This window comes from Apteryx rowi, unplaced genomic scaffold (genome assembly GCF_003343035.1).
Source record: "Apteryx rowi isolate R43461 unplaced genomic scaffold, aptRow1 scaffold_842, whole genome shotgun sequence".
Lineage (NCBI taxonomy): Eukaryota > Metazoa > Chordata > Aves > Apterygiformes > Apterygidae > Apteryx > Apteryx rowi.
The window spans coordinates 14898-37788 of NW_020451141.1; the positions used below are offsets into that span (position 1 = coordinate 14898).

General features: G+C 40.6%; 1 long non-coding RNA gene across 13 annotated transcripts in view; it reads left to right on the forward strand.

The window, feature by feature from the left end:
- Positions 1-352: 352 nt before the first annotated feature.
- Positions 353-22891, forward strand: part of LOC112977546 — a 90786-nt gene continuing 68247 nt past the window's right edge. For 8 of the 13 annotated variants that reach the window (XR_003257539.1, XR_003257543.1, XR_003257542.1 and 5 more), the window contains exons 1-3: positions 353-393; positions 5916-6019; positions 6608-6687. This is a non-coding gene — a long non-coding RNA (uncharacterized LOC112977546). The remainder of the gene's footprint in view (positions 394-5915; positions 6020-6607; positions 6688-22891) is intronic. The other 5 variants (XR_003257544.1, XR_003257547.1, XR_003257546.1 and 2 more) reach the window with 1 other exon arrangement.

The following is a 22891-nucleotide window of genomic DNA, read 5'->3' on the forward strand; positions in this document are numbered from 1 at the left end:
CACCTTATCTCAGGCCCCAGCTGACCGCAAATAACTGACAGCGCCCAGGGCTGACCAGGAGGAACTAGGTGATACTGGTTGCAACTGGTGAGGCCAGAAATGAGCATGAGATCAGCAAAAAGGTATATTTACCCCAACGCAGCATGAGATCAGCAAAAAGGTATATTTACCCCAACGCAGCATGAGGTCAGCAAAAGGGTATATCTCCACACCAAATACTGTATGACCATRAGTCAAACTCCATGCCCATAAATAGTGCTGCAGCCTAGAGCCCATTGAGCTCTCCTGCATGGCAGCGGGCTGCACTGCAGTGAATCTCCCCTTGAGTTGGGACGCCTCTCAAGGTTACTCTCCTGGAGTTAAGAGAACCTCTGACAAGAAACCGTTGGAGTGGTAAGAAACTGAGACTTGGGCACTAACAAATGCGCAGTAAGATTTGCTTGCTATGACTACACTGTATGGCCATCTTCAATAAATCTGTTAACTAATAACCGATCACCTTCTCTCCCCCCCTTCACCCCCGCGACACCTGCCCACGTGATCTGTTCTCTGGAGGACTCACACTGCACACTTAGCTTTCGGGAGCTGATAAAGCTATTGATGCTGAGCAGAATCCCTGGATCTCTTGCTCTCCCTGCAGAGAGACTGCCCAGGGGTGGCATTTCATGGCCAGTTCTGTGGCCACTCCGGATGGATGATTTCCAGTTCCGCAATTTTACGAGAGTGCAGAGTAGTAGAAATGGTTCTATGCGGGGAGTGGGCTATGGTCCTCCATGCCTCAGAAGGACCCTTGGACAGGCTTACATTCACAACACCAGTGCTGAAAATATAAAAACATAAAACTGCATCAGATAAAATAGTCATAATTATAGCAAGCATATGAGACAAAACCAATTGTCACTTATCTCTCTGGGGACACTGTACTTTTTGTTTAAGCCCTATTATTGGTAAAGTATGAGTTCTAAAATTATAATAATTAAAATGATGATTATAAAACGTCAAGGATTTTTTTTTTTTTTTTAATATAGCTGGGAACAGTCAGTTCATTATTGAAACAAAGATCTGGATTTAAATTCACATCAGTTTACAAGATCTCTGATCTGAATGCAGAGAACATGTCTGAGTGCTGAGGCCCCTTCCTGTGCTCCAAACCTGATCCCTATCCTCCTGTATTTGTCATGGAAAAGAAAGGGCCTGTGGTGAGGGACAGCCAAGGACGGTGGGCTGGAAATATGTCACCTCTTGATCTTCCAGGAGCCTCCTGGTGATTTCTGCCATATTATAAGCACTAGCTGAACAGCAGTGCTGCTGGCATGTGAAACAGGCAATAAGTTATTCCTACTTTCTGGAAAGAGAAGCTGAGGATGACAAATCAAGGATCACTAAAGGCATCAGCAATTGGAGCACAGGAGCCCTTTCATCCCAAATACACCCTCAATTCACCACTTTACATTGTATCTTGTGCTGGAGCTGTTTCCTACCATGAAGTCTAGGCTACAGCTCAGGGCAGACCTTGGGGTAGCCAAGGTGTCCTGCCCAGGACAGCAGCCTCTGCCAAATGCGGAGTTGACTTTGAGCTTTGTAGGTTGCCAGGGCTAGACTTTAGTAATGCAAGCAAGAGAACATCTTGAATCTGTGAGGTTCAAAATATTTTACATTTTGAGATGAACTTTCAGGACGAAATGGCCCCAAAATGTCAGCTATGTCTATTCCATGTCAGAAATAAATGAAAGCTGAGATGAGTGTTAGCATYAGGCACCCATCCAAAACTGTGGGGGAGAGAGGAAGAAGTCTATACCATAGACTTCAAAGAACCCGTATGTCTGATCTAGGACTTGTTATCTGTCCTTTCCTGGATCATGCCCGTATCTGAGAAGAGGAGGCTGGGCAGCAGCTGGGGAATGGAGGGAAAGAGGAGGAGAAAGGAAAGGGAATCAGAGAAACATTGATAAATTCTATTTAGTGAATAATACAATGCATGTAGCAGCACAATGGCCTTTTCTGCAGGCAGATTATCCCAGCCAGAGTCTTTGCTATATTAAAAAGAGGGGGGAAAATAGAGCACCAAAGAAAAGGAAAGGCGGGCTGTACCGCAGCAATCAATGCTGCCCTTTGTGCTGCCTGACATTTGAGGGACTTGTTATCAACAAYTGCTGGCTGCTTTATCTAAATGTATCTCCCTGGCTGCCAGGCACAGCACCGATAGGCAGCAGAATGTGCTGATGGCCCCAACCGATATTGCGACCGCCCAATTCACCCGCGTGCCTTGCTGTCAGGGGCCTGATGGCTTCTGTCGCTCCAGTGCTGGCATGCATGTACCTACCCCTAGACAGGGGAGAGGGAGAGGACGTTTTTATTGCTATTCCTCCCCATTCCTATCAGCCACTGCTTCATCTTTTTAAAGGGGGGGGGGGAAGGCAAAAAAGGGCCAAATTAAAAAAAGTCAAGAAATTTGGGGTGGGGCAGGGATGAGCTGAGGAAAGAGGAGAATTTACTTTATTTTTTTTGTTTGTCCTGCAAGGGTTGTGTCATCTGCTGCTCTAGCAGAAATTGCCTTGTACGCTCTTGCCTTCTCTCTCTCTCCTGCTTTACTGCAAAACAGTGATAAGAATAATCTACTGCTTGGCTGCTAGGTTGTCTTAGTGTGGAAAATGCCTCTCTTTAATATTTTCTGTGTATTTATGTAACATATATCCTGTATGTATATGGAATGCATGGAGCTGTACACAGACACACCCACACATAAACACACTCATGTGATTGCTATTAATTTTCATGAATAGAAGAAGATGAATGGGCATAAAATAAAAGTTAGCTTGTAACATCTCCTAAATCCCAGAGGATGTGTGTGTGTGTGTGTGTGTGCTGTGTGTGTGTGTGCATGTGTAAAAATCTTGCACCTCAGTTCCAGCTAGAAAGTGGCTGCTCTTAGGAGAAGTGCAAGCTGGCTCAAGGAAGCTTACCACTTGCTAAAAAAGTAGCCAATTATTGACAGCTTTTAAAGTACAAAAGCTCTCATTTGGTGTGGCCTCTTATTTCAAGAGACAGCTTAAATTATTACCTTTATTGCTAGAAAGGTTTTGAGGTCTGCATGGAAATGTCAGCTCATAGGCTTGCACGTGTATTTATTCTTGCTAATGAATCCATTAAAAATGCAATATGGGCACAATTCAAAGATTTCCCTAAAATGAGCATTTTTTGCTGTCTGTGGGGAAAATGCCATCTCAGACTTCAGAAAAAGCATTTAGGAAAAAAATGCAATACATAAGATAACCACAATAATACAGGGGCCACTGTGTATTAACTGATCTGTTTTTAATGATTCTTCACCAAAATCTGAAAGTAATTAGACAGTGCTCTCAAAAAATAGACGATTCCAGGAAATTAGGATAAATTCTTATCTGTCTCATGCTCAGCTATCTTATGTTAATTTGCATATTTAACATACATTTATGAGTTACGGACCCGATTTTAAAACGTGTGAACTACTACCTTGGCCATAATAGAAAACCTCACATGCATCTAGAGAAAGTTAATCTTGATAGTATATTTTGAGGAAATTTGGGCCTTTTTTTAGCACCATATATTTGTTGATCATCGTTGTTTCAATTAAAGACTTCTTGCACCATTCTTTTTGCTTTTGTTCTGCAGCGAGTTACATCTACTTAGAATGTAAGATTTTTCAGAACAGTATAATTATTATTTCTAGCTCACTCTATTTACAGTGCAGGGTGAATGTGCATTGCCCTGGGTCAGATCCTGACATCCTTCATCTGCATATCTTCCCTCTTTACTTAAGTGGGGGAAGGTCTAAATGAAAACTGTAAATGCATAAACTCTTTGGGATTTGGTTCTACAAAAATTAAACACTAGTGAAAATCAAAAGGCCCAATGAGGAGAAAAGCAAACATGCAGGAGAGGTATCCCAGACAGTAAAATCCCTGGGGAGAGCTAGAGCCAAAGATCAGATATTAATATATACCTGTTTAACAGTAGTATAAGAAGCTATTAATAAAAGGCAAGATTTGCCTTTCAGAAATGAGACGCTATACTAGAGCTTCAAGTGTTAGAGTCAAGCAGAGATGCCAGTCAGTGAGGGGTCTTTGACAAAGATCTGTCTGGGAACCCAAAGGGTTAAAAATCCAGCCCTGACCTGTGAACTGAATACCCTCACTCCCTGCCTCAGCTCCCGATTTTAGCTGAGTCAAGGAATTCTTTGTGGGCAAGAGAAACCAGGGCTGTTCTCTGATATGAGAAATAGGAACAATTACATTATGCGTAATGGAGTGACATAAAACCGAGGCCATTCTGTCTAGCTTCACAGGTCACCCAAAATAAGGCACAAGCGTTTTTAATTAATAAATGCTGGTCAGCACTGAGTCCATTTGCCGTGTTATCTGACCACACGGAACAGGTATAGAATATCCCACAACCCCCACGTTGCTCCTCAGCCCTTCGCAGGCGTAGGCAGTACAGATCACAGAGCATAAGCTCAGACACGCACACAGTATAACCTTCCAGAGCATTTCTCTTTCTGTGGCATTAGGAAGCCAATTCCTCCCAAGAGCATGTTTATATCAATCTAAAATTCATTTCAGCTGAAATATTTATGATTTTTGTGGAGGGGGGGGAGGCAGGAAGTCTGGTTGTTGAGTGTGGTCAGATCAAGTTAGCTTCAGCTGGCAAGGCTGACAAAAGTAGTAATCTCTCTGTCCCTCCTCCCATACTTACGCGAGCATTTATTCCAGGCCCTTTCTTAATGCTGTAACATAATTCATTAGGACAGCCTTAATGAGCTGGTAATTAGTCTGGTGGGAGGGGGTGAGGAGGGGAAATAGAAATGCTAGACAGAGAGAAAGTCGAGCAGGCTGGGGCACCTTAAAGAGCCCTGAGAGAGCCTTTTGTCAACAAAATGGATCGGGCTTGCAGGCAGTAAAACTTTCAAATGACCTTCGTGTCAAAATATTAGGCTGCTATTTTTCGCTAGATGGTGGTTTCATAAGCATAAACAGTGCACATATCATTCAGAGTGCTGTAAAATTTGTCTCAAAGATGTGCTGTGTTCTTCCCTCCTCCCCCTGCCTATTTTAGTTTTTGTTACAAAGCTGCTATTACCTCTATATGGTGTGAATGGGGGGGGTGGGGTAAGGGGAATGGCATCTAATGTCACAAACTTCTGCTTAGTCTGAAGATAATGTTTATAGCAGCTCATCTTTGTTCTGCTGATTTTGAGTGCTTGCTCCTTCTTTTTTTCTTCTTCTGAAAAAAACAGTAAAATACATACAGTGATATACATACTAGAGACAGATATAAAAAGGTGGTGAAATGTTCACTTGTAAAATTCAGGAAAAATGCTTGTAGATATTTATAATTTATAGGAAAAGCTAGATGTTAATATTGCCCTGTAATTTAGAAGGCAGATGTGGGCTTAATAAGTATATCAGAACCAACAGCTCATTTCTGGAGGAGTGAAGCTTCGAAACCTTGGCTATTTGAGTGTCCCTTTTGTGAAATCTTTCTTTCCAAGGTTAAATTTTGATATGGGGGTAGGGGGTAGAAGGGTGACTATCTTCTGCAAAGAAAGGATTTGATTGCTCAAAACTTCAAATCATTTTGCATTGCACTTGCCTTGAGGCTTCTTCCCTTTCTGTCCTTATCTAATAAGCCCCAGAGTGGTGGGACTTGTGTAACTTGAATAACTAGCAGAAGACTGATAAGACATTGCTTGAGCTGAACCAGAAGAACATGCAAGCAGCAATAACAGGGATAAGCAGCCAATTTAATGAAAGCAGAAACTAAGGAGATAACAGAAAGACAGAAAACTTGTCTTATTGATCTGCTGTGCAATTAACTTTTTTTCTTTTTCCACTATCACATCATACAGAACTATTAACCTATTCCCTCTTTGCCTCCAGTTTCTCACCTATATTTCCCCTTTGAACACCTGAGCCATTTATCATTTGTGAGCTGCCATTACAACCATACTCCAGGTGATGTATTGACAGCCAGGCCATTGCAGGTAGGTCAAATCTTCCCTCAGAAGCAGCCATGATTGGTTACCACAAAACTCAGATAAGGAAAAGCCAGGGCTAGGGTTAATAAAAATCTAGCCCTGCTTTCTAGCCACTGTTTTCTGGCTTGGTGTAATTGCTCAATATAGTAAAGGCAGGAACCATATAAAATGTTTGTAAATGTGGCTGAAAGTATCAGGAACTGACCCAGTCTGAGGAATTTATTACCCCTTTTAGTATGCTGAAGAAATGTATCTATGACCAATTTCTAACTAAGGTTGAAGAATGGTTGGGTCTGAGCCTCTCCCTGTATGTGTGCAAAAGCCACACAGGGCTGGCCACCTTGGAGCTCAGTAATCTGATGGGATTTCCCTTTGAGACTTAAAGGTCATTTTTCTCACTTAAAAAATGGAATTAAAAGAGAAACTTAGACAGGCATAATATGATGTCTGACATCATCTCATGGATCCAAACCGAGCCAGAAATTTTACTTGCACTTGTGAAAAGTTTAAACCTGGAGTTTCACATTACTGTAATTACTGATCATGTGGAAAATAAAACAACTTGGAGATATATATATATATTTTTTCCACTAGAATTCCTCTCAAGTTCTTTGCTGGTGTTGCTCTGTCAGAAGAGCTGAATACGGATCACAATGACCTCTGGAAAACATGCAGTTGAGTTCATACCTGTTTTTTTTTTTTCTTTTTTTTTTTCATTGTTAAGCTAACAGGAAAGCTGTAGTGAGTCTGTAGCATACAGATCCATTCAGAAAGGCTCCAAGTGTGAATGGGGCAAAACATTGGCATTGCCCTCCAGTTACCAATTATGTTGGCTGGCTACATCAAAGCTACTGGTGAAACTCTGCTTTTGTTTTTGCAACCACTTACTGGCAGAGACAACAACTTATTTCTACCTTCTAACATGTTATATTCAGGATGGCTCCAGGCAGACAGTGCAATAGTAGAGAATCAAAGCTCAGTAAAGGAACCAGATCTGTTCACAAGGTGCAAGGCAATATTTCTGATCCTTAATGCACCTATGATTTGTCTTCCAAGATTACCTTGCTTTTTACAGCACAGTTTAGACTTGGGAGGTTCCATCACATTAAAGAATATTTGTACTTTTCCAGGCACAGATGAAATCTCACAGATGCAGAAATTGCAAGCATAGATTGAGGACTTGCAAGGCTGCAAGCACTATCTAGCTCTCCTTACTATAAGACTTCCCTCCCCTTCCCCCTTTTTTTTTCCCTTTGCCAGACTTTGATTTGGTTGAAATTTTCTCTGTGGGGTGTCTGCTGCAGAATGAAGTTCATCATTCTCAGAAACAGCAAATTTTAGCAAGGTTAAGGGAAAAATACATGTTAAATTCCAGTAACCTTTACTTTGTGAAGTCCTATCATTGCCAGGAAGGACTGCAAGACAATATTTTTGACAGGGAGCATTTGTTTCAGAGAGGTATCCTTTTCTGCATATCTGTGATGATTTGTCAAAATTAGCCAAATTCTTCAGTTTTTGAAAATCTGCAGCATACAAAAGCTCAGTAAACATTTCTAAGGTGACGAAAAGATGCTCCATCCTCAGAGAGCAGCACTCTGAGAGGGATTTTGCTTGCTGGTGTGGCTCTGCATTGCTGTGGTGCAGGAGCTGGCCAGGCCCTAGAAAATAGGGAGAAAAAGTTTCTCCTGTGAGATTAGTGACACTTCTGTCCATCCTGGAAAGATGGAAAAAGGAAGCAGCTTCAAGTGGAGGGAGAGGAGAAAAGCAGGACCGTGGACAATAAGTTAAAGGGGCTGAGGCAAAGAACCTGAAGCTGAAGACAGGGCTGAAAATTTGTAGGTGGTTGACACCAAAAACAGGAATTAGGATTACGGTGGCAGTAAACCCTGGGACTGGGTGGGCAAGGAGATGAGAATTAAAGCTGGCAGAACGAGAGAGGCAGCTGAAATGTGGTAAGGAGGCTGGGCCAATGTGCGTGGTGTCAGATGAGGTTTGAGGAATGCACAAGAAATTAGCTTCGGGCTTGGTTTGCTAGATGGAAAGGCTGTGCCTGAGTTTAAATGCCTGAGGGATGGAGTAAGGAAGCATCTCGGTGAAGAGAGGGGGACTTGTGAGGGAGAGCCTGGACAGATTAGAGCAGAAGCAAGCAAGAAGGTGATGTGTCGTGTCAATAAATACAGAATTATCTGTGTCCATTACACCAAATGCCTTCCCCGCCACACCAAAATACCTGCAATAGCCTCTAAGGTCCTTGAACCTCAGTATTTGTCTGCTATCAGCAAATAGCTGCAGAATCAATTGGCAAAGCCTTCCACCCCCTCTGAAAAATCAAATCAAGTCCCATATTAGTAGTTTCTTTTGACTTAATATCCTTGTGACTTGCCTCTATGTACCGTGGAAGTAAATTAACTGTAAATTAGTGCCAGAGCCATAAGGAACTCACACAGAAGTTAATAGTTCTGTCTTCATAGCAGGGACTGAATAATGTGCAATAAAGTAAGAGCTAGGCAAGTACATAGAACAGTAGAAACAAAATACTGAAGAAGTGCAGCCTGTGCTGAGGCAAGGGTTCCTGGGGCAAAATATATGATTACGTAGTTAAGAACAGTATCCTAATTCAGGGGGAGCGGGTAAAGGCTCTGCAGGCATCCTTCATTCCAGCATGTCCTAACTCTGCTTTGCCATCTGAATAATGTTCTTCAACTTACACATTGTGTGAGATATATTTATCATTGCACTTTCAACCTATCTCTTGCACAGTGTTGAGTGTCAGCAATTCACTGTATACCATCCCTCAGTAGCAATGTTATTTTTCTTGATCTGAAAGTTGCCCACATAACCACAACTCTGGTCCCTTGTGTAGATATATTACAAGACAGTCTTTAATTACATGAGCTTATATATTTTTTTCCTGCTGCATGATGCTCAGAGACATCTGGCCATATCATTCCAAGTGTGGCCCAGGCCTTACTTACTTCACACCATCCAAACTGCGTACTGAGTACAAAATTATTGATCCGCTGTTGGGTGTTTCAGCTGTGCCCTCAGCAGTGTTTGAGTGCTTTATGAACATTCATGAATTTGAATTCACAGCACCCCTGTGGGACAAGAGGGTGATAGTATTCCCATTTTACAGATGGGGAGCTGAGTCACAGAGAGATTAAGGTCAAAGGACCCACTGATTTTGGGGCCCTGATTTGATGTTTCTGAGTACTTAGTGTTTTTATAGCTCAATATATGTTCAAAGCACAGCTCCCAGAGACTTCAATTACAGCTTCTAGCACTCAGCACTTTGCAAATCAGCCCCCAGGGTTTCAAGTCAGGCATCCAGAAAATGAGGAACACAGTTAGTGACCACCTGTGGTTTATAACTTGGCCAAATGTGTGTGGATTTTCATGGTAATAGCAAAAGGCACCTCTCTTATTCCTGGGTGATTCTTTCCTCTCTCTGTCGAGCCATCCAGCCCCTGCAGTAAAACAGAGAGTGCCACCGAGGCCTCTCAGTGGAGAAGTCACACATCTTCTGGGGGAGGGAGGCAAGAGGAGGGGACCATTCTTATTACTAGCAAAACAACGCTGTTTGCTTTTATTATGTTCTTGAAAACAGCTGAAATCACCTTTGCTAAAACTTTCCGTACCATTTCAATTTCTAAGACACAGAGACTCACCTACAAAGTCTTAAGCCTAAACAGTAAAATGTGGCAGAGTTATGGAAGATGAAAAGCAAAGTCTTAGAATGGAAGACAGTGGGCAACCCTGCTGCAGGTGTTGCTACCTGCTCTGCTTCTGCTGCTCTCTAATAATATACTGAAGGTAAAGGGATGATAAACTGAGGCTACTACTCTATTCTTGCATGATGTTGGTATAGTAAAGGGAATATCTCTTTGCTGTGTTCAGCTGGGGGCAAATCTTTATGGCAGAGTTATGAGTCCCCTGGAAATGGTATTTTTAATGGAGACCTCCCTGGCAGACCATAATTATAGCTGTGCAAGTGGCTTTCATAAAAAACATTACAATTTGAGCACAATGGAGCTGGAATGCCCAGACATAAGTCACTAGCTTTGACAGCATTAACAATAGTGAGATAGCAGTGAGCATGGTACAGAGGGTGAGTTATATAAATGAAATAATAAATATATTTTTTTTCTTGAAATACAGAGAGGTAAAACTGAATTAATCTCATGGTTTTATCTATATTCTACACCTTATTCTCTGTGCTGGCAAATGCTTGTTGCTGAATAAGGCAAAACACAGCTGGTGAAATGAACTGGAGGTTGATTTCACAAGGGAAGAAATAATAGATAGAAATATCAGTTCATAGCATTGTATAAACTGGGATGAGTTCAAGTGTGGGAGAAGAGGAGGATTATTGTATTGAAAAGATGCAGGTGATTTGGATTGAGAGAGGAAAGCAAGGCTGAGAATAGATCCCTGGGATCTGCTGAGATCCTAGAAAAACTCAAAATGGTTTCAAAAGAAGTTAGTAGAGCCAAAAGAAAGACATAAGACACTTGGGTTGTGACTTTTAAGAACTCTTAAGAATCCAGGCTCCTTAGAGGAGCAATATATGTGAAGAAATGGCTGCTCTTAACTATTTCATTTTCTTGTTTACTGTGACTTCATGGTGCTGCTGATGAATCTGTTCCTTAGCAGCAGCATATTTTGCTTATTAGATTTTTCATTGTTCAACAAAAAAACAGAGAGGGATCACTGGCTAACAGAGTCAGATTGCAGGGCAGCAACTCCTCTTGAATTGTTAATAATTAAAGTTCTGCTTAAATGTTTATTCTTTCTTGTTACCATTGCAGGCCTTTTAAGGTGCAATGGACTGTCCAGCATCATGTCTTATTATATCATAACAGCTTGGTTATGACAGGGAAACCTTGGACCTTGGAGAAAGTAGTGGATTAGATTTCTCCCTAATCCTTCCAAATAATTGCCCACGTTGTCTCTAGGATGGATATGTTTGGAAGAGCAGTGTTTGAGACCATGTCTTTAAAAAGTACTAGGGAAAGAGAGACAAGATACCTATAAGGAATGGAACAGAGAAGTAAGTGTCTTCCTTGCCTGAGTCCAGCCAAACCCTGCTCACCTTTTGTGAGTAGCTACATTAAATCAGTTAAATTATTTGCACCAGATAGTTAAGCAGGATTTGTTCCCTGGCAACGTTCAGACAACTTGGAGTAGAAGAAAAAGCCTCTACCCTCAGGAAAGGAAAACAAATACAAAAGAAACTTCCCAGCTTTTTTTTTATAAGTAGTCCTTTACAGGTCACTTTTGAAAAGTTTGCATTTATGGCATCAGTACCTGAACCTCCTTTCTGTACAATGTGTGTGTGTGTGTGTGTGTGTGCGTGTGTGTGTGTGTGTGTAGGCTAAAGCAAGGCTACTGAGTGCCTGACAAATACAGAGTCTAATTATGGCAGTGTGAAAGTAAAATAATGAGAGCTTGAGAATGTGACTGATAAGCAGTTAGATAATGGACTAACAAGCAGGATGTCTGTAGTCCATCAAAGGGCTAATGAAGGTCTACATGTCCTCTGGTACTGCCTGAAGAGGATGTACAGATGGAAAATATCCCAGAAATGGCGTTTAAGGATATACACCATGTCCTGAATGCATGATGATGATAATGATTGGATTCAGTGAGTGCTTAACCTATGGATAAAGTAATTACTCAATTAAAAAGTGCATGCTAGAAGCTGATAACCAAGTGGGACATGCTTGAAACAAATGTTTACAAAGGAAGGTTGATGCTTGGGTTCCCTGAACGGCGGCTGCTGCAGGCAGTCTGAACACCTGCACATGGAGCTGTACTCACAGCCTGCAGTGCTACCTCGTTTCCATGTCCCAGTGAGGCGCTGGGGGGAGGCAGGTTTGGGAGTGGGTTCCAGGCCTGCTGGTCTTTGGCAGTGCGCAAGCAGCTGCACCGTGGACCCCAGAGATGGGGCAGGTACCTGCAGCATTGAGGACAGCCAGTGGGAGAGGCAGACTCAGGGCCACAACCTCCCAAGAACTAAAGGGGGAACCGGATCATCTCCGGATCACCTCCCCTCATTTGCCAGAGTAACACAACAGAACTTTTACTGATAACAGCTCTGGGCACATTGATTCCTCTGTGATACTTTCACCTTCTGTCAATCATCTGACTTTTCTTGGTATACATGCAAAGTTTGATCTTTTGGGGTGAGCCATTCCAGACAGAGAAATTGGGGAGTTCAGCATTATGGCAGGCTTAGAAAATGGCAAGAAAGCAAAAGAACAAACAAGCAAATCCATGACCAAAAAAGATTAATAAAAAAAAGACATCTTGGCCATTTGGTCATAAATAGCACTGTTCAATAGCACAAGAAATCACACAGACTGTGCAGGGAGACATAAAACCACTGAGTTATGCTTTAATATGTCATATAAAAGGAAAAAGTACTAAAGAAATACTGTAGGAAAAATAAATAAAACCACCATTAAAAGTGAACATGTCCCGTTTGGTCAGTTATGCCAAACATAAAACAACAGAAAGTGCCATTTGGAAGTTAACAACACTTTTAATTTTACTACTGACTTTTCCATTATAAACCATACGAAGGTGTGGTTAGACCATAGGCTGAAGAATTGATTTTATGTCTGCATTCATCTAAATCAGTAGGCTTTTGAAATATACATGTCTGTCTGTCTGTCTGTCTCTCTATATATATGAGGGAGAAAGGAAGAAAGGACTTGGAAAGCTGGAGATGTATGATCTGGCTGACATTAAATTGGAGCTGATACCTTCTCAAAGGGGCTACTGGGTACAAAGAGCAGGAGCTGAAATCTACTGGCAGCAGCGCTGAGGCTACTGCTTTACAGCCCTCAGGTTTGCAGTGGTGGTATGTATGCACACATGGGAAAAATATGTCCTGTTTGAAGAAGCCCAGCCTGTTCCGTACAGAGGAGGCACTGTTAAACAGTGCAAGTGGGGGAYGGCGCAGCCCAGGTCAGATTGCAGGTTCGATTTCACTCTGTTCCTCAAATGTTCCCTGCTTTGATGTGAAATGACAGGTGCCGCTGTGGGCCGGTGTTGCGGAGTTAGCTCTGTACGACTCACAGGATGTAGAAAAAGGGTTGCCTGCATTTGCACAGCTGGGTCCACTCTGACAAGACGCCAGGACCCTTATTTTACCCACTGACCTTCCTTGCTGAATAGGCTCTAGCCGCCTTCCTCTTTCATGCACCCGGCAGAGGCTGTGAAATGTATCCTTCAAGCCCGGGCTGTTCAAATCTGGATGCTGCTTTGGGACCATTAGCTGTTGCGGGTCTCTCGCGTGCTTTGAAAGCCGCAGCAGCGGACTAACGYGTGACTAATATCCTTGGTCGCAGCCAGCTCGCGAGCTCTCCCTCCAGCCCCTGCCACCACACACGCCAGGAATTCCTGTCCTGCGCACAAACCTTGGGAGGAGTTTAAAAAAAAAAAGAGATAGAAAGATTTTGATAGCAGAAGGCGCAATGACATGGAAACCACTGTGCTGCTGCTTCATTAAATACACTGGCATGCTAGAGCTGCATTGCAGATATCCTTTCAGTGTATTTTCAAAAAGCAAAATTCCCTTTGGTCGTCTCCACTATGGTTTGCCTGCTTTTCTTAGTCCAGCCACGGCGAAGCCAGTAACATCTTTGTTGCAAGGTGAAAAGCAGTGAGCTGTTGTAGTGACAGCTGTGGCTAAATCAGGTGTTCAGGCACCTGTACTTGAGTTGCTCCCATCTGCCGCTGCTTGTTCTTATTCCCCAGCTATGGTGTAAAGGAACTATACTGTTTCTGCTATTTAAAGGCCATAGATCAACACCAAATGGAGGCAGTGAGACCTACCAAAGCTTATCTTCCTTCGTGGGGAAAAATGGGGAAACCTAGGATGCCTGTAAAATATATTGCAGTCAATATGTCACATCTGCAGAAGAAAAAAGTGCCTATCTTTACTTTGGCTTTTGACATCAGTGTGTGAATTTGCAGGGCCTGATCTTCAGGGCTCTTTTCAGTGGAGCCTATCTATCTCCAGCATTCAGAAAGTGTTGTGTTTTTATATGGTTTTGCTTTAATTTTAGAAGCTTGGAACAGGGTTATAAAAAATGAAAATAGAGAGAAAGAAAGAGTAGAAGGCAAGTATGTAAATAATCACAATTAATCTGAAGGTCTAATGGTCTGTCTTGCTTACAACTGTAATTTACCATATGCTCTAGTACTTGTGTGAGACTCCCCAGCTCACGTGTTGTTAGTTTATGTAAGTGTGCACAGACCTTTGGCAAATTTGTGTTTTTATTATGTAGAAGCTAACATTTAGCTTTCTTGTTGTGGGTATGTTGTAGCATATGTTAGTGTTTATGTTGCACTGGAAATGAATCTCTTGACTAGAAAATATTCTAGCAATTTGTTATTTTGACCTTTTGTATAATGATGGTTTGTCAACAGCAGAGGCAAAGCTGAGTGGGACAGGCCAGGCAAAGGCTAGTCATTTGTGTGTGACACCCATGGTATATTATTTCTTCTGGGTCCTTGAGGGGCTAATCATATCCAGGTATGATTCAGAAGGTCAACCTGAATTGGAGGGAAATGATTTCTCAGAAGTGGGTATGAAATGGGAAGTGCTTTTTTCTTTCTCTTGGTTCAGTTTGAAAAACCTAGGTATAGAAGGGATGGTACACCTTTTTTGTAGTTTTCTGTGTGTATGTGTTACTTTGAAATTTCTTTCAAAACAATTTTATTTTTAACTTTGTCATGGCAGAGTCTCTGTCATTTTCAGTGGGAAATATATTTACGTCATTGATATCTGTTTTCTCCAGGGCCTGCAGAGAGAAGCACACAATATGTTATTACTGGACCGAGGCCAATAGATAACATGTTATGATTTTCCACAATTAATGAGAAACATTTTAGTTCTAGCAGCATTTCAAAAGGTTTTCACTAAATTTTGGGTCTAGTTTTGTTCCAAAACCCTGTGTGGCAAATATCAAAACTTCTCTGAGTTCCAGCATAAATGGATTTGGAATAAAGTCTGAGCTAGCCCTAATAATTGGCACTATAGTCAAATCAAGAAGGAAATCCCCATACTGGATTCCTCTTGCACCCTCAGACCAAAGCTTATTGCATGTGATTCCTGGACTGGGGAGAGCAGAAGTGCAAGCCCTGAGGATGTGACCAGGTAGTGGCTGACCACCAGTTACACTGATGTGTGACTACCCTCGGAAGGACAGAGATGGTTTGGGCTGCCATGTGTATGGCATAGCACAGTTTTAAGTCCCAAAAGTGCCAAACTAGACTTAACCTGTTTATATTAAGAGGTTGAGCTGCCACTGTGAGCTGTCCAGAAGAAAAGGCCTGTAAGCAGGGCTCACAGCTTTAAGGTCACAGCACACTTTACTAACTGCTGTTCCCATTATCTGCTTGGCTAATTGGCTAAGCTGTGCCCTCATTTGCTCCCACCCACCATCCTTTTTTTTTTTGGATAGCTCTCTGAGTCTGCTCCTCATCTGGAAAAGTCATCTGCATGTAAGAGGGAAAGAGGGAATTATATGTCTTTCTCTTTGGTTCCCATTAATTTCACTCTACATCATTCCCATGTGCTCTGGGCCTGACCCTTGGCTTGTTTTTGGAAATATTTGTGTTCTGTATTCACAGAAAGTCTAATTTGATTATCTGCAGTCCTATGACTTTGTATGATGTGTACAGGCCAGATTCAGTAATTTTTTGTCTGTAAATTAATAGCTGTGGGTTTTTATGACTTCATGTGATATCTCGGGCAATGTTTTTGAATTCACAATGAACACAGGACATTTTTGCCTATGTGGATATTAGATTCTACACCTGTAGAGCCATGAACATCGCAGCTTGTGAGCTCCATGAAAACCAGACTGGGAAAATGCATGGAAATCCTTTCAGTTCAGAAATAAAGTCTCCTAGTACTCTATATGACAGGCTGTATAGAAGATTTTACCTTTTTTTCCATACAATTTCGCTTTCATTGTGACACATTTAAAACTGCTCTCTACATTGAAAATAAAGGGAGGTATTAGAAAGTGAAGTCCAAAGTAATTACTACTATGGATTATAAAAAAATTAGTGTTGAAATATGCTTTTAACCTTGATGTGACAGTATTTACAGAACTGATGTTTCCTGAGTCTCTGCAAGCTATATGTTCCAGAGCTGCTGGACATAATATGAAGAGACTCTGACACTTGATGATTTATAGCACTATGGTGTTTCAGTATAATCTTGAGCCCAATATCTACTCTGTACAGAACATGACCTGGGCAACAGGGAACCCAAACCTCATTTAGTTATACGGAAACCTAAACTGAGAAGTGCTTTAAAAATCAACAAGTTCTTAAAATGAGTCTTGTAACCAGCTCAGCAGCAAGTGAAAGTCTTTGGATGTGAGGAGGGTATTTTTGACCAGTTTTAGACTGTAATGGAGCTGGGAAAGCTGGTTTCTATACAGTTCCCTCTCCTGAGAAGCCCATGAGAAAAGAAATATCCATAACTGGTAATTGCCCATTTCCACTTCTAGCTATTTTATCTCTTTGGATACTACATCAGAAATATTTTTTTGTTTCTTTCTAACCATTCTCATTGTAGCCCCCCCTTCAGTTCTCTCCAATGTGATACTAGCAAGCAGAATTCTTGCTTCCAAGTGATTTGCCAAAAATGGGGATTCCTGAAACCAGAAAGTTTGAGGCCTGCTGGCATAAAGTGCATTCAACATGAGTTAGGGTTTGCTGGGTTTTGTTTCCGTTCCCCTTTAAATGAAAAGTTTGGTGACTCACTGAAAATAAGATCACACAAACCACCCTACCTGACACATAATGGAAATGTTAAGATGAACTTTTTGTGTTGTAAGGGCAAAATATGTATGGGGAAAAACTCTTTGTATAGCTATGGCAATGCTGTGTGTGGTGCATGCATGGCTAGGATTCATTTAAATTGTGAAGGTGYGAGGAAGTAAACAAGAGTTTGGGTATTTATTATGAGAGGAGTTTCCAGACAGTGTTGCTTTTTCTTACTTGTGTGCTTTCTGACATGTTCCACAAAGATAGGGGAGTTTGTACAGAGTAGAGGTTAGATTATTTTGTGAGTAAAATACCAAGGAAAAGGACTAGATCTTCACTGTGGGAACTCATTGTACTGTTCAGTCTTCAGCGTCTTCAAAGCAGCTACTACCAGCTGCTGCAAGACGACAGCTGTTAAAAATGTCACTGTCATAGCCTGCTCAGTCTCTCCCTCTTGGAAACACACCAGCTCACTGTGGCATATCCCCAAAATTGGAGCCACATGTCTTCAAGCTTTCTTAATCTGGGTGGAGGCCAGGGATTGTCTCTGATTTTGGGTTTCTAGGAACATTTTTTGTGGCATGGAGTCTTTCTAGATTTGTTTTCTGAGCTGAGATCATAGAAACATGGAGTCTCTCTTTTTCTAACCTCTGCAGTCCAGTGTTCTCCAGAAGTAGCTCTTTTAGCTTCGCTGCAGGAAAAAGGGTGTCCTACGACAGAAGAGAATGGCTTCTTATCTCCCTCTCCTGACCAAGGTTTATTTCCCTCACTCTGCTCCATTCTTTCCAGCCCTTGGAGAAAACTGTTTCTTTATAATTTTGTTCCTTCAAGTCAAGATTGACTCCGGTGCTGACAGTCATGACTGAGCAACCTGTTCTGGGACAGAGATGTGGCCACCACTCTGAAGAATATAGGGTGAGGGCTCATTGCAAACACTCATGGGGGTTTCAGTCTACAAAGAGTCCATAATCTCAGACAGGATTTGCAAACTGTACCCTTGATTCATGGCACAGAGACACTTATTCTACATCTGCACCAGAATAGCCATGTTTTTCAGAAAGCTGTATTTATAAGCACATCTTGAAGAGGTTTTAGTTTGTTCTTAATAGCCACATTAACAAACCAAACTGATAAGCATGTCTCTACTTCTATAGTAGTAAAGCACACTCTGGCAAGACTGACTTACTGGGTGTATTTAACACTGTTAAAGCTTTTCCATGTAGGATTTTTTCTGGCAAAATTCAGCTTTCTATGGAGCACAATACATATGAATTGGAACAGACTATTCCTCCTTAGTCTATCAGCAAAACCACTGCACTGGCCTGACATAGCTGGAATAGCTCTCTTTAACATCTTTAAGCCAGAACGATCTGGAGTTGACAAAGTGTTCATGGCATCTCTTGTTTCTAGCTATTTTTCTTAATAACCAGACTCTGGGGAAAAGTCTTCGGATCCTTAAACAAGCAGAAGAAAATCACTCTCTTTGATCTGCACTGTGGAAACTCCTCACTGCTTGCTCCTCACTTGCACATGGAAGAGCCACACATTGGCCATTACTGGCTGTTTTCACTTGCAGCAACAGCGCTCAGTATGGGCAAGGACCCATCTGCTGTACAAGCTGGGAGGAGAAATTTTTGCCTCCTTGATGGCACTTCAGTGGCTTGAGCAAAAGAAAATGTGTATTTCCAGAAAAGCCTGGAAGGATGCCTGGTCTGAAAAGAAAAAAAAAAACTTTCAGATTCTTGTTTCTTCCCTTTCAGAGGGAAAAATTGAGGGATACATATAGCTGATGCTTGACATTTTGCCCAGCAGTGTCAGATGTTAGCTGTTGTTTGCTCTCAAAGAATGAGTGTAACTGCTGTGATTTGACACAAAATAGGTAAAACCTCCTATCTTTGATTTTTCTAATCTATCTAAACTTTTACACCAAATTTGTTACCATGAAGTCTCAATATTTGTTTGGTTATGTGCCAGTTAAATACAGAATGTATAGCCATTTGGAAACTTTTATTATAAAACACTTGCTTAACTTCTTAGTGCATATGTGCCATTAGAACAAATGAATCACAGTAATATTTTGCATCATGGTTGCACCTGGCAACTGAGGATCTTGAAACATTTACAAATTAACTATATTACCCTGGCTGTATTTTGACAGGTACCTGTTTTTTCCAGTTTGTATAAGATCTCCGTGAATAATTCCTTTTACAGATTTTGGCTTTTTCTCTTTGTGAAGCACCCAGTGGCACTTCCTCCACTTCCCTGATGTTTCCTGTAAATAATTATTACTAATTCCTGTTCTTTAGACTGTTTGTTAGGAGTTTGTATGGCATATTGGATAGGTGAACTGAGAAATTTAATCCATTTTGATTCATGTTGTTCAGATACACAGGTAACCTTCTGTGACTAGGTGCCTGATTTCAGAAATCACTGTTCATTAATATTCACCTTACATTTTTTCTTTAATTAATGTTAATTATAAACTACTAATAAAGAATATTTGTCTAAAATTCCCTCTCTTGGTATCTCTAAAACTGAATTTAGACTGTCAGAAATACCATGAAAAGTGAGCACAGAGAGCGTATAAATTTTTGAAATTTTGGAGTTATTTGCATAAAAGCGGTTTTTACAGAGAAGAAATCTTAGGCCCAGGCATGATTTCCTTTTGTTTTTCTTTTTGTTGCTTCATGTCATACAAATGTTTTGAGACAGAGTAAAGCAAGGCTTTTCTTCAGTCCTGAATTTTTATCACCGGACAGTAGTTCCTCACTGGAAAAGCTGGAAGCAGAATAGATACATTCGGAAAGCATGCAAGAAAAGGTTTCCAGATCTGATAGTGTTCATAGCAGCTTGCCCGCTCTGTACGTATGCAGGGCTAACAATGTGCTGGACGCGCTGCAGGTATTCTCCTGGCAACTCCCCGTGCTGCGACTGAACTGTGCCTCCAGTTCTCACTGCCGAGGGAGCTCTTTTATGTTACTTCTCCCCTTATTCATCTAAGGAGAGGCACAGTCAAAGCACATCATTAAAAACCGTGGTGCACTTGTAACGTTTCYGTAAAGGAAAAGATTCCAGTCAGTAACAATACCTTACCACAAATAGTCATATAYGCGTGTGTGACCTTGACACGTATCATAAGCCTCAGCACACTGTTCACACTAATGCTTCTAAWATTTCCTGGTGGCAGAGAACATACTGAAAGTGCAGCCTTTAGGAATTGATTTAAGGAAGGAAGAGTCAATGGACCAAACTGAATTGTGATGTAGGTGGGTAAAGCTCCTTTGAAAGAAGCACTCGCTCTCTTCAGCGACTTTGTTGCAGCAGCAGTGAGTTTGTTTCCCCGTCTCTGGTTCATGAGACCACCTTCTTTTTTTCTTATTCTCTCTCTTTCTTTCCCCTTTATGTCTTAATTCAATGTTTTCATGATTTATACTAGCAATACAATGTGCAAGACATGAAAATCTATATATCTATCATTATCCCCTTCCAAACAGTGGGACATGACATTTCAACTTACTTTTTTGCCTATGCATTTATCATACAGTTTTTCAAAAGGAAGTATGATCTTCCATTGATAGAAGCTGGCTGTACTTAACAGTATGGTCCACCACCCTACTCTCCTATTTCACGTAGTCCACGAAGGCACCTGGGTGGAAACAGAGGGCAGGAACCTGAGTCATCTGTGGTTCTCTTTCTATTCCTTTGGCCAATATTATGGAACTAAATATTTTATGAACCTTGTAGAAACTAAGACACGTACATTGAGTATGTTAGCCACCAGTGGAAACTTGAGGTTCAGTGTAAACATAAAGCACTCTATAGGAAAAAGTAAGAATTTGTGATATCTTGTTACTGTATCTGGCTAATCTTTGTCAGCCTTGTGACAGTTCCACAGGGACATCTGATTGCAATTATCTCATTTATTATTGATTCAGTCTTTGGACAATTAATCAGAATTCAGTGGAGTTTTAGAGGTCTGAAAATACGTACATAAAAACTAGGGATGCCTGAGTTTGCTGAAGGAAGGATGAGCTGAATATGRTCCTAAGAACGAAACCCAATTTTGCCAGGAGGGAAAATTTTTGAAGGTTGGCTCCTCTCTCTCTCATCTTTGTTCTCTCTACAGTGTAGTTCTAGGAGAGGCTAAGCATAAATAATAAAACACACTGAGAGAAACTATTTTTAAAAAATTTCCAGCCCAGTCTTAGATCTTTCTTCCCTGGTCACTCCCTCTTCAAGCAAAATCCTGCCTCCCAGAACTTGTAAGGCACTGGAGCCTGAAATTACCTATGTGATCTTATTACTGCAAGCCCTTGTGCTTTTTTCAGCACATCCACATATTGGTATTACTCTTGTTCTTTATAATTTAATTTTAGACATAACATAATCTTGTTGAAGTAAATGCTTATGTCTTTTTTTTTTTTCTATAAACATGAACTGTAATGTCTAGATGCTGGAAAAAAAGTTCCTGTAGTGTAAGGACCAGATACAAACATGTTGTACAAGCCTTTAACACCTTTTAATGTCTGTTAAAAATGGTCAAAATTTTTGACAGGAAAATGAAAGTCTGACAAAACTGGGATCTTGTTAGAAATAAATTTTCACAGAATTTTTTTTTCTATGTGGAACCCCTGACAAAAATGAACATTTATATCTTGTTTCCTTCCTTATCTGTGTGTTTTAGACTTTTTTTTTTTTAGTGGAAAATGATTTTTGAGTTAAGAAAAATAAGCCATGATCTGTCTTTATTTTAGAGAGTTTCTTGGAAAAGTTTCTAACAAAAATTTTTCATTCAAGAAAGTGCCTCCTCTTCTCCCCACTTCCAACTGTTTTTGACTAACTTACATTTGGATTGGAAATATCCTGGTAAAATAAATTATGATTACATAGACAGTATGATAGAGAATTTGAGAAGTAAAATGTCAGAGAACTGATTAATGTTATAGAAGATATTGCTAAATGCTAAATATTTCCCAGATGTGCTATAATTCTGTTTATATTAGACCTAAGATATGTACTAATTTTATTAGAAGCAGTAAGTCTCAAAATTAAATATATATTAATGTGTTGCAAGATGTTTGTTATAGAAAAAAGAATAATTAGTTGAGCAATTAATTGGACTGCGCATGAGCTTTTTTCCAGTCAAGGTGTTTAAACTGAATACATTGTTCTTTATCTCATCATAACAAATTGTTCATAGAATCTATGTGCTACATTCTGCCATTGAAATATGAATTCAGTGTCACACCATTAATACCATGCTCAACATCCATAATTAATTAAATAGTTTTGGCGCACTTTCCCATCTACGTCTGTGAGCAGAACTGGATATAATTTGAGGATTTAATATATCCTCCTGTGTGTTTAAAGGAAGATTCAAACAGGTGGAGAGCTTAGGTGTTGAGGTTGGAGTTTTGTTGAACTCCTTCCATTGTTTGAATGAAAGTACTCCGGAGTGTAATTGAGACTGAGACTTTGGTGCATGATTATGTGGCATTGGCAATAATTTTATATTTGAGCTTAATTTAGCCGTAGGTCTCATTGTCTGAAAGATTTAAGAGTAACATTTTAAATTACAGTCCCAACTATGCATTTAATTTAGATTTAATAAGACAGTTATTTGTTCTGGTAATAAAAAGCCCCATTGAGTATTAAAAACATATTAATTGAGGATTAACACAGATGTAGTAGATTTAAAAATCTTTAATGAAAGCATTTTAAAGCATCAGTTGGCATTTACGATTACTGTAAATATATTAAGAGCATTAATATAACCACCTATTTCTACATCTAGCAGATTTTGTCCAATTCAGAACAGAATGCTCCTGATGCTATGATTTTTCTTTAGAAGAGGTCATCTCAACAAAGATTTTTTATACATTGTTCAAATTGTGGCCTTTTTTACTCCTGTTTATTCCTATAGGTGCTACCACTGGAGACATGCAGTCACTTTCCTGGTCTGTTAAAGGAAACTGGTAACTGTGCATTGACTGTGAAGATCATGCATATTATATGATGCTTCCTTGCAGAACGAAGATATTTCTAAACAGACATTTCAATTGTTTCTGGAGGCTGAAAGCTAGA